Source organism: Camelus bactrianus, chromosome 2 (assembly GCF_048773025.1).
Source record: "Camelus bactrianus isolate YW-2024 breed Bactrian camel chromosome 2, ASM4877302v1, whole genome shotgun sequence".
Classification (NCBI taxonomy): Eukaryota; Metazoa; Chordata; class Mammalia; order Artiodactyla; family Camelidae; genus Camelus; species Camelus bactrianus.
Genome location: NC_133540.1, coordinates 124,817,388 through 124,829,593, shown reverse-complemented (window position 1 = coordinate 124,829,593; position 12,206 = coordinate 124,817,388). Strand labels below are relative to the sequence as shown.

The 12,206-nt window shown below is 41.1% G+C and overlaps 1 non-coding gene across 1 annotated transcript; it reads left to right on the top strand.

The window, feature by feature from the left end:
• Window positions 1–2,335: 2,335 nt before the first annotated feature.
• LOC123613694 (U6 spliceosomal RNA) lies at window positions 2,336–2,442 on the top strand. Its single transcript, XR_006721080.1, has one exon. It is a non-coding gene; the product is annotated as a U6 spliceosomal RNA (small nuclear RNA).
• The last annotated feature ends 9,764 nt before the right edge of the window (window positions 2,443–12,206 follow it).

Here is a 12,206-nt window from a genome sequence, read left to right as displayed (position 1 = left end):
ACCGTATTTATTTCATGAAGTTGCTATGAAAATTAAGTGAGACAGCAAGTGCAAAGCTCTTCCTAATTTCCCAGGGTACAGCAAGAATTCAACCCACATTGTGTCAGAATAAGTCAGGATGCGCTATGTTAACAAACAAGCCCAGTGTGTCAGTGCTTTAAAACTAATTGGCAGTGGGCAGAAGAAGCAGAATGGGGGAGCAGAAAGAGAGAGAGAGAAGGCAGATGGGATGGTGGGCACTGAGTACACCAGGGGAGGGCCCTGATCACAGGGGGACTCAACCAACCCTGGAGAACAGAACATGGTTGATGGCGCACCTGTCCCCATGAATCTTGCTTCTTAGGTAATATTTTTGGTGATTTCCACTCCCACCCCAGAACTGATTTAGGAGCTGGACTTCATGTCTGGATTGACATGTAAAAAGAGAAGCTGCATGAAAAGAAGGAAGCAGGAGGCAGATAGTCAGAACATCACCCAGTTTTATCCTGATCTCCACGGGGCAGGACAAGGAGAAGCCAGCTCACATCTGGTTGAGAGATCTCTCTCTGTCTCTCTGTCTCTCTCCCTCTCTCCCTCTCTCTCTCATGTACACCTAAGATGGCCTCCTTTAGGATAAATTTCCAAAACTGGAATGACTGGATAAAAAGTTAAACACATGTTTAAGGTAATTGATGTCTAGCAATTCATTTTCCCATTTTTTTTTCCAGTGGGAAATTCTAAAGAATAAAGCAGTATTGTCCTTAGAAATGGTTGTCTTGGATTACAAATTCTAGTTCCTTTGGGTTAAAAGTCATCCCTCTTATAGACTTTAAAACTACACACACCATAAGTCCTTAGTAAACGACGATTAAATTAAATTCCTAGCACTCCCAGTGCTTAATACTAGCCATTTTTTATATAGACTTTTTATTTCCCTATCTCTAAGAAGGCTGCAATATGTCTTGATTTTTTAGATCATAAGTCCCTCTTCCCCTGACTATAAATATCTCAAGTCTTCAAAATCATGTTGTGTATGTTACAAAAATCTTGGTTCTGTGAATTTTCTAATTCTGTTAAAGTCTTGTATTTTAAAGCATCTTAACATATATACTCCTGACTAGCATAATAAATTCACAATGACATTCAAGTAAGATTTTGCTTGTGTTTAGTTTTTTAAAATGTAAAATTATTTGGGCCCATTACTTCTTTTTTTGGTACCTAAATTGATTCTTGTCATTAATGCATTTCATTAGAAATCCAGCCAATATCATAATTTACCATATGGTTGACAGAAGCAAAAATAATAATAATAATTTCAGAATTTGTCCAAGTGCCATATTTTGGAGTCTGTTGACCCAAGTTAAAAAAGAAATTAGCTCTGAGACAAAAAAAAAAAAAATTTAACCTGTACTAATCCACCAAATAGCCATTTCACCCTCTATTTACACTTTGTCAATACATTAAAGTTCTTTTAATCAAAATTATTCTGATTCTGCCACTGATCACTTGGCCTGACACACCTGTGGCTGAGTTAGTCTGCCCCTGTGTTTCCAAGGTTACAGCAATGTCACTTTTAGAAACTTTAGAAACTTATTCTACATCTATACTCCCACAAAGATTCGTGTACAAGAAGGTTTATTATGGCATTGTTTGTAATATCAAAAGGCAGGAAACTACGTAAATCTCCAACATTTGGGGGTTAGTTCAATAAATTAAATAAGTTGCAGCCAATTAGAAAAAAAAGAATGAGATACAACTACATGAGCCAATACAGAATGAATTCTAAGATACAGTTTAAGTAAATAAAGCAAACTGCAGAACACTATGTATAATGTGAATTTTATAGGCTTAAAGTATCTCACTCATAACTTTTTATTTTATTTAATATTTATTATTTAACTTAAAATAATTTATTCTTATTATTTAACTCATAACAATTGTTTCTTCTGGGGAAGGCAGTAGGAGATATGCTTTCAAGATGGAAGGAAATCTTACTTTTCATTGAAATGTTTTTATTTTTTACCATGAACATATATTAATTTTTACTTGAAAGTAGACAATAAAATGTGGGGAAGAAAAAATTTGGGGTCTATATTTCATGAAAACAATCAAAACCCCTATCAATTTTAGTTCATGGTAATCAATACTTCAAGTTGCAGATTAGCTACTACTTTCTCTCTAACCCTAGCAGCAGCATTTCAACATCTCACCAAACCTTCCTAAGAGTTTTAACCTCATGCCAAACAGTTGTTTATTCAGTCATTCATTCACTGAATCACTCAATTCATCCTAACTGTGGGTTTGCACTAGGCCAGGCCCCAGGCTGGGATGTAGCTGTCAGCAAGAACAAAGACAGGTGCTCGCTTCGGCAGCACACGTACTAAAATTGGAACAATACAGAGAAGATTAGCATGGCCCCTGAGCAAGGATGACATGCAAATTCATGAAGTGTTCCATATTTTTTAAAAGGACACTATGAACTCATCTACAAAACAGAAACAGACTCACAGACATAGTCAACAATCTTATGGTTACTGGGGAAAGGGGGTGGGAAGGGATAAATTTGAGAATTTGAGATTTACAAATGTTAGCCACTATATATAAAAATAGATTTTTTAAAAGTTTCTGCTGTAGAGCACAGGGAACTATGTTCAATATCTTGCAATCACCTTTAATGAAAAAGAGCATGAGAATGAATACATGTATGTACATGCATGACTGGGACATTGTGCTATGCACCAGAAATTGACACATTGTAACTGACTGTACTTCAATTAAAAAAAAAAGAACAAAGACAGATCAGACCTCCTTGAGCTTCTGCTCTAGCTGTAAAGACAACCTTCAGTGTAAGTAACTGGACATTTGTTGACGAGCACTGAGGGAACATTTGGAGGGGCTTATGGAGGGTCTCCGTGTCAGGGAAAACCTCTAAGGAAGGGATGTTTAAGCTGATATCCATAAGATATGTGGTTTACCAGGTGACCAGGGAGAGTAAGTCTTGCTCCAAGAAGAGATGGGCTGATAGTCTTTAAGAGACAGCTCCAGGTAAGAGATAGCTCTCCTTGGAGAGACTGGTGGATATTAAGTTCAGAGGAAAGGATGGGGAGTGATGAGGCTGGAAAGACCATCAGGGAGCAGGTCTGGGAGAACTGGACAAGGTTAGGAATCCTAGACCTCACTCTAATGACAGGATATTAGGCATGTGTATTAGTTTCCTACAGCTGCTATAACAAACTATCACAAACTGGGTGGCTTAAAACAACAGAAATTTATTCCTGCACAGTTCTGGAGGCTAAAAGCCTGAAACCCCGGTGTCCAAGGAGCCATGCTCTCTCTGCATGCTCTAAGGGAAGATCCTTCCCAGCCTCTTCCTAACTCTCAGTGGTTACCAGCAATCTTTGGGTTCCCTTGTCTTGTAGACACATTACCCCCATCTCTACTTCTGTCACCATCTGGCCTTCCTTTGTACATCTGTGTCTCTGTGCCCAGATGTCCCTCTTCTTACAAGGACACTGGTCACACTGGATTTAAGGCTCACCCTGATCCAGGATGATTTTATCTTAGTTTGATTACACCCCTATCTCCAAATAAGGTCATAGTCACAGATTCCACATGGACGTGAATTTTGGGAGGACACCGTTCATCCTAGTGTAACAGGAAAATGATATAATCTGATTTATATTTTAGGAGAACTTCTGAAGATGATAAGGGTAAAGAGAGAGGGAGGAAGACCAGGAGGGTAGAGATGAACTTCATAGACGTCTTTACTGTTTTTGAAACATAAGGTTTATGGTGAGGTCCTACAGGTGTCAGACATTGAGCAAAGAGCTGCTTCCATGTCATCTCGTTCAGTGTTCACCCAGCCCTGTGAAGAAAGTCAGAGAGCTGACTTCACCTGTCCACGATCACACAGCAACATTTCAAACCTGGATCAGGCTGGCTCTGGAATCCATAAGCTTTCCATCACCCCAGGCTCAAATCTGAGGACTTGATGAAGGCAATGGAAATCCTTTCACGTGGGTTTCGAGGAGTTGGAAACGTCAGCGCACTAACAGGTTCCATTTGCGAGCACACTTCCTATTCCTTATGCACAGCCAGGGCAAAAGGTGAACAGCTAACATGTCCTAAAGGGCAGTCATGTTGTAACGTGAGGGAATCTGATGGTTCCAATCACACCGCACCATGTCCATTGATTCAACACTAGGGCAGAAATGCTCTTTTTTTTTTAAAAAAAAAAAAAAGGAGACAAGTAAAATCTGTGCTTCACAAACACTAGCCCATATTAAAATAAGCCTGATTTTTTTTCGTAAGAGGAAGAAACTTGAAGCCATTATCTGAAAACTCAGACAACAGAAATGAATTCAGAGGAAAAAGAGATTAATTGGTGGGAATTGTTCAGACCAATAGCTCATATTGATCAGAATGAATTCAGAGGAAAAAGAGATTAATTGGTGGGAATTGTTCAGACCAATAGCTCATATTGATCAGAAGCACAGACGGCCAGATCTTCTCCTTGGCTGTTTTGCCTCCATAGCCCACAATTTTAAAGATGGACTGAAATTTTAAGAAAAGACTATGAAGACCATGATTACTCTCCCTTGAGTTCAGTACTTCTCAAGGGGCCGGGGGAGCGGGGCAGGGGTGGAATGATTATTTTTCTGGGCGTAAGTTACAGCTTTCGTCACCCATCACAATTTTGTCATCTCAAAATCTGATCAGAGCACCCAGCTCTCAGTTTTCTATTTTTGTTTGTCTTTTCTCTGCAATATTAAAAGAGAAAGAAAGGGAGGGAAGGAAGGAGGGAGAGGGAAAAGGAAGAAAGAAAGGAAAAAACTGTGAGAAAGTAAACATGAACTCCAAAAGGGAGCAGAAAACAATGATCCAATCAATTACCCTGATGTTCATTACTGGTTAGAAAATAAAAATAATAAAAATTAAAATGTTAAATCAAGCTTCTCTTTTAAAAATTGTTTCCTAAAAATAAAGCATAGATGTGTTTAAAAGCAATTAATACGCAATTTTTATCTAGGAAGTGAGTGATTTTTGTGCAAAGAGGGAAAAAAGGCTCCAGGCTTTGCCTCATCTCCTAGAAGCATCCCATATTCTTAGATGTGACGTTGCCTTGGTAACCACAACTTGGTGACCTCGTTATTTCAACCTAATCCTGCTTTGAAATTATAGTTGCTCCACCCTTTTGCCTGGCTAGCCTGATAACATAATCATTGTAAATGAGGATGGGAAAAAAACAGCAGGATACAGTCCCTCCGGTGACACAGGACCCAGCTCACCTTATCATGGAAATAGACGAACAATTAAATGGCATGAATCGAAAACCCTAAAAGTGGATTTTCTTATTTTTGTATGGTTCGTTATGCTTATTTTCAAAGCCTACCAGTTGATTCGATGTAGCAGGGTATCCTGATAGCACTCTATGAAAATGGAAATTTCCTATTTGTGTTAAAAGGAAAAATAAAAGAGAGCCAAATGGTCAAAGGTGAAGTTCTTAATTATGTGTTTGTTTTGCCCAACAGCCGAATGGAATAGGGAATCGGAATATAATTTTTTAACGACTAAGATGACAGCATCCGGGTCGGGTGGCCCAGATTCACTTCCTCTGGCTAAAGCCCCACAAGTCAGTTATCTTGCATTCGGATTCCTTCCACAGCAAAGGGTCCAAGGAGATGGGATTGCTTAAATTCTGACTGAAGCAAGTGTAAATAGAGTTTAAAGGAAATGTAATGAACTCATTTGTTTCAGTTTAGGTGCTTTGAGATCTCTGTTCTGCTGGGAAAGGGAGGGAAATTCCATTCTCTTCTCCACTCATTTCCTCACTTTGTGTTCTAAAATGGTAGGGTACCCGAGTGCGGGGTTCAGAGCTCAGTAAAATCTTCTTACTGCACTCAAGTCATACCTTGAGGAGTCTGGGTAGCTGTGTGACACTGTCTCTTAGGCCACTGAGCTCCCCCAAATTTCCCCTCCAGGAGACCCTCCCTAAATCTGACTGTCACAGCCCAGCTGCCTTTTTTCTTTCCAAGAGATCCCCAATTGTGACACTTGGGGATGGGAGTGGAAGGGAGTTATATGATTCAGACATGCTCCTCCCAATTCTCTTGGTGACATTGGTTCCAATTCCTCTGCCTCTCCACTGTGTTTTCATCAAAAAATAACCTTTTGATACTGGTGGATGTGCTGTTGGCCTCACCACTGGATGTCGACAAAGGCTCCCAGGTGAGAAGCAAGTTCCTGGTCAGGGCCATTATCCAGAGAGAAGCCTGGACCACATCTGGATATGCCCTGGACATAATGCCATTTGTGCTTGCACCCCTCCTCCTTGCAAGAAGACAGCTACCACCACCTATTTCTTATAACTATCAGCACTATTATGATGTTGTTTTAACAATGTAGGGAAAGTCATGGCTCCTTGAAGAAAACATCCTGCTGATGCACTTAATTACCCTGTTATTCTGTCCCCCCTGGACCAACTGTAGAACCAGGACCAAGGGATGGACTCTACAGCTAGACACATCAAAACTCACTATGAGAAGAAATTTCTAAACAGCACAATCTTTCCAAAGACATAATAGACAGTTTCAACAATAAAGGAAATATACAAAATACAAAGTCTAAGAGCACATACCCTAGATAGCCCAGAACAGATCCGAGTATAAATATTACCTCTTACCACCCTCTAAGTTTTCATCAGGTAGTGTACTTTTGACTTGGGAGATTCTTAAATGATATACATAGAGACAAAGATGCAAATTCATTGGCAAACCAAGTATCTATGTAGGGATGAGCAAGAGAATAATATAATGATGAGAATCATGATAGGATGGGGGTAAGGGACTGATAAGAGACGAATTTTAGGTCTAGGCTAAGAATCGAGAGAACTCAGGTAGTTATTGTGAGCATCAAATGATAACTCATGCAAAAATAGATCGACAAGGCTAGATCACGAGATAACTGCAAGGAATGACGATGACAGGCAGCTGGGAGTGCTGCAGGTTCCTGAACAAGTGAAGCGATGCAAACTTTGTCTGATGAAACCATTCTACTGAACCTCTTCGAGGCAGAAAGAAACAAAGATGAAAAGGATGACAAAGGCGGCTGGAGGTAGAGAAGGGAATCTGGGAAGGGAAGGTACAACATTGGCAGAGCTTGGACAACGAGGTGTCATGATTCATTTCTCATGGCTCTTCCTTCGACTCTTTGCACCCAACAGACTTGTAAATAACCGAACTGCCATCCTTTTCCCACATCTCCTTCCCCTGCCTGGAATCACCTCCCATCTCCTCCATCATTCATCACCTTCCTTACTTTTCAGCTTGATCACCTCCCCTTTAAGTCTTGGGTCTCTTCTCAGTTGTCCCTTCCTGCAGATACCATTTCTGGACTCTCCCCACCCCTCACACTAAATCTTTTCCTTTTTGTTCTCCAAACACCCTGTTCTTTCTCTACCTCTACCTTATTATCGCCTCCAGCCCCATCTTCCCAACCACCATCATCACACCATAAACTTAAAAACTCTGTGAAGGCAACTGCCATGGCATTTACACCATGCCTGGCACAGAGCATAGACACTCAATGAATTCATTCATTCATTTATTCACTCAACAAATATTTACTGAATATATGTTCTGTGCCAGGCACTGGAATAGAACAGTGAATGGGATGGATAAATTCTCCACCTTCATTCTTCAGAGAAGGAAAGATTTTTTTTTAATTAAGGAAACAAAAACAAACAAGATGGTTAAAGATGTTTATAAACTGAATTTTTAAAAAATAGTATGATGACATGGAAGAGGAAAATCTTCTGTTCGACCGCACTGGAATAGAACAGTGAATGGGATGGATAAATTCTCCACCTTCATTCTTCGGAGAAGGAAAGATTTTTTTTTTAATTAAGGAAACAAAAACAAACAAGATGGTTAAAGATGTTTATAAACTGAATTTTTAAAAAATAGTATGATGACATGGAAGAGGAAAATCTTCTGTTCGACCCGTCTCTTTGGATCCTTGCAGAATCTGTCACCAGCAGCCTGAAACCATCTCTCTCTTCCATGGGGCATTCACCAAGGGCTCGCTGGGCAGCAGGTGGTGAGGTTCTTGGGGAGATTTCAGGCCAGTGAGAGGAACTGACAGGTAAACCAGGGATTCCAATCATGGTTGTAAGGGCTATGACAAAGGCATCAATGTGAAGGCAATAAAAGGGGATGTACGTTGAATATTGCTCGAGAAGAGCTCCTGGTGAAGGTGACATTGCGGCTGGAGATTCAGAGCACCAAGGCTGTAAGACCAGACTTCCTGGGTTTGAGTACCGCCCCAGCACTTACTAGCTGTGTGAATGGATGAGTTACTTAATCTCTCTGTGCCTCAGTTTCCTCATCTGTGAAATGAGACTGATGATAATACTCACCTTATAAGGTAGCTGTAAGGGTTAAATTGGTTAATACACACAAACCATTTAGAACAGGGTGAGCACACAGTGAGTGCTCCATGTACTGATCACTATTAACGTTTTTCAAGATGCAAAAGAGTTCACTCGGTGAAGACAGGAAAGTGGAGAGAGCATTCCAAGAAGAACAATATCTGTGGAGTGAAGGAGAAATGGCAATGACCCTAAGATGCCAAGTCAGTCGGTCAGCAGACTCCACCTTTGTCATGAGTGACCATGGGGGGAATTCACTGTGACTATCCCTGCCCTGTGGGTTAAGGACAGACCCAAGAGAAACAGGTGATGTGGTCTCTGTCCTCTAAGACATCATATTCAACAAGACTAAATGCAGAAGAAGGAATTGAAGAAGAATCTGAGACAGCATACAACCAGCACTGAACTAGTAGCCAGACTTCAATGATAACAAGAAAAATAGGGTCATAATATCTACGTGTTTGTCATTTGCCAGTCACTGGGCTGAACACGTTAACATGCTTTTCCTACTTGAATTCAGCTTACGAACATCCGTGTTGTGACTTTCTCCAATGATAAAGCCTCCAGGAGATTTCAGAGCAGGAAGAAATGGACTTTACTGTCTCATGAAGACACTAAAGCTTGTGCCAGGCTTGAAAGGAAGGAATGAATTTGAATAGAGGGACGGGTGAAGGCAGGACAGGAGCAGGGCAGTCTGATGGAAATATAATGTGAGCCCCCAGTCTGAGCCACATGCATAATTTAAAATTTTCTAACAGCCACATTTTTTAAAAAATAAAAAGAAACAGGTGAAATTTGCTTTCAATCTTGTAATAGCCTATAATGAAGAATATATATATGTATAACTGAATATATGTATAACTATGCTGTATGCCAGAAACTAACACAGCATTGTAAATCAACTATATTTCAATTTTTTAATGTATTTATTTAACTCATGACTATCATTTCAACATGTGATCAGTATAAAACATTATTTGTGAGATATTTTAAATTCTTTTTTCTGTATTAGGGATTTGAAAACCAGTATGTATTTTCACTTCTAAGCCTTCTCAGCTGCAAGTAGTCCTTCTTCAAGTGCTCAGCAGACACAGGTAGCTGATAGCTCCCATCGTGAAGGAAAAACATTGGCATTGTTCAGAGCCTCACAAGACCTCAGTCACTTTTGATACACTCTTTAATCTCCCCAACCATCCTCTTAGGAACGTATTATTATTATTATCTCCATTTTACACATGAGGGCACTGAGACTCTGAGAGATTGAGTCAACAGCTAAAAAAGTGGGTTGACCTAGAACTCAAACCCAGACCTGACCAACTGCAAGCTCGGGCATACTCCTCAGGCAAGGGCTGGCTTAGGAAACGCCCCTGGGGGCTGCAGAGACCAAAACAAGACGATGCTTGAATGAGGGGAAGCCACACAGATCCTGGGGTGTCCTCAACAGCTTTTCATCCCAGGCCTCACAGCCCACAGTGCTGGCTTTTGTAGCCTCCCGGATTTGGAGGAGGAAAAGAAAGCAAAACAAACAAACAAACAAACAAAACCCCAACAAACCTTTCCCTTTCCCGATAAATAGAAATTGAAGATTTTGCGCTGCTCCCTAACAGCAAAACCACCAAAGGGTGTGGCAGGAGGCGAGGAAGGACACCTGTAGTACATAAATATTTAACTTTTGTCGCAGGGAAGTGCCAGATGAGCAAACACTTGGCTGCTTCTCAGCCAGCAGAGCAGGGTTGCCACACACCCCTGGGGGGGTGGCTTGATTTTCTTGTCAATTACTGTTTCTCTAACTATTAAGAGAGGAAAGGGGGGAGTCTAAACAGAATTAACAGTAATTTATAATCTGAAAAGGGACAGCAGGGGTTTGAAGTCTATCTCCATTAGGATACTTTCCTTGCACTCCACGGGAACCGCAAGCCACGGGATCCTGGAGGAAAAGGATGTTTATACAGCAGTTCTGGCCGGAGAGATGCTTTTCCTTATGCCCAGAGGGCAAGGTTCAGCCAACTTTCCGCAGAAAGGTCTGGCCCGTGCTGAACAAGCTGCTGGGACCCTCTCCCCAGTGTGAGCAGACACTGAGCTTTTCAGATTTTTATTTTATTTTATTTACTTCTTGTTCAGCGATCCCTCCCTGACTTCTTCAGGGACCTCCAAGACTGCCCCTCCTCCACCTAAACCAGTAGTCAAGCCCACCAGGAAAATTGCCACCAGAGACAAGCATCAGCTCTTCTGTGGGAATTTTCCCCCACGTCTGCCTTCAGTAACTCCTGATTCTCTGAGACAAAGGTTTACTCCACCATCCAAGGCATGTTTTATGCCACACCGGTTCACTTTGCAAGACCTACTTTTAAAGACAAGATTTTCAAGGCCACAATATGCAACTTCTTTGGCTGGAGGCAAAAGAAAAGTCAATTGAGCCCCAGGATTATTGTTTCTTTTCTTTTTCCTTTCTTTTGGGGTGGGCCTTGGAATGGCCTGGCCTGGCTCAGAACACTGTCTCTGGCATATGCTTATGGTCCACTCAACATTAATGATGTGATCATGCCTTCGGATAAATCTTGGAGCTAAAGGAAGAGACAAAAAGAAAATTCCATAAACCACCCGAATCCATTAGCTGAAATGCCATACATTTTAGTCCTTCACAAACCAGTCTCGGATCACTAGCGACCCCAAGTGGCCAACTTAAAATGATGGTAAATTTTTTTTTCTGCAGAAAAGAAACAAAAAAGAAATTCTACTCTCACATCCTCGTAGAATTTAAAAACTGGGAAGTTGGAAGGACCGTTAAATGTCGCCTGGCCCAACCACCTCATTTTACAGGAATAAGAGGTCCAGAGAGGTAAAGAGGGGTTCCAAAAGTCACACAGTATGTCAGGGGCAAGTTAGGAAGCAGTACAAGGAAAGGTTGCAAGAGATCCTATGGGATCGGATTTTAGTTCTTTAATGGGAGGGGAAAAGGAACAGTTTTTGCCCCAGACCACAAAAGAAATATTGCTATTACAAAAGAATCACTGTGGCGAGGCTGCATGTTCTAAGAGAGTCAAAGTTCCGTTAGGTACACACCCAATGCACACTTTCTTTTTTCCTCTTCCATGCCTAAACTGACCAGAGTACATTAAACTAATCATCCCAAGTGTGGGGTCAGCCTGGGAGAGAAGGAGGAAGTCAGAATTTGTCAAATGTGGATTAGAGGCTTATTCCCAAAATCTGAGCTTTGAGTAAAGAGAAATTTGGCATATGGTTCCATCCCCCAACAGCACTGTTGAGTGGACACTCCCATTCTTATCTTAGAAATGAGAAAGTGGGGGCTCAGGGAAACTAACTAACCTGGCCAATATCAGTCAGCTACTAAATTGCAAAGCCAACTCCCTGCATGATTTTACTGTGAATACCTTAATGTATACATCGATTAGATGGGGTAATAAAGCCTGTTCATAGAACCAGAAAATGTTGATGTTAGAAAAGGGAGGAGCCCCTTCCAAACAAAATGGACCCCTAGTATATAAAGCAGACAAAAATGATTAGTATCTATTTATGACAAAGTCAATCAAAGACAACATGGGTGCTGTTATAACAAACACTAGGATATCCCATCCTCCTTAAAATAAAAACTAGAACCTTTAAGGTTTTGCTCGAAGTCAAGTCTCCCTTCTTCCCCCTGTGTCACCCTGTCCCTTGGTCTCACTTGGTCTCCTCCTGCCATCAGGGGGCCAGATTCCTGGCATGATACCTCCTCCTCTTGGCAGCTCTGTCCCAAGCAGGGACAGAATTCTCTTTACTGTTGGCTCTGAGCACCATG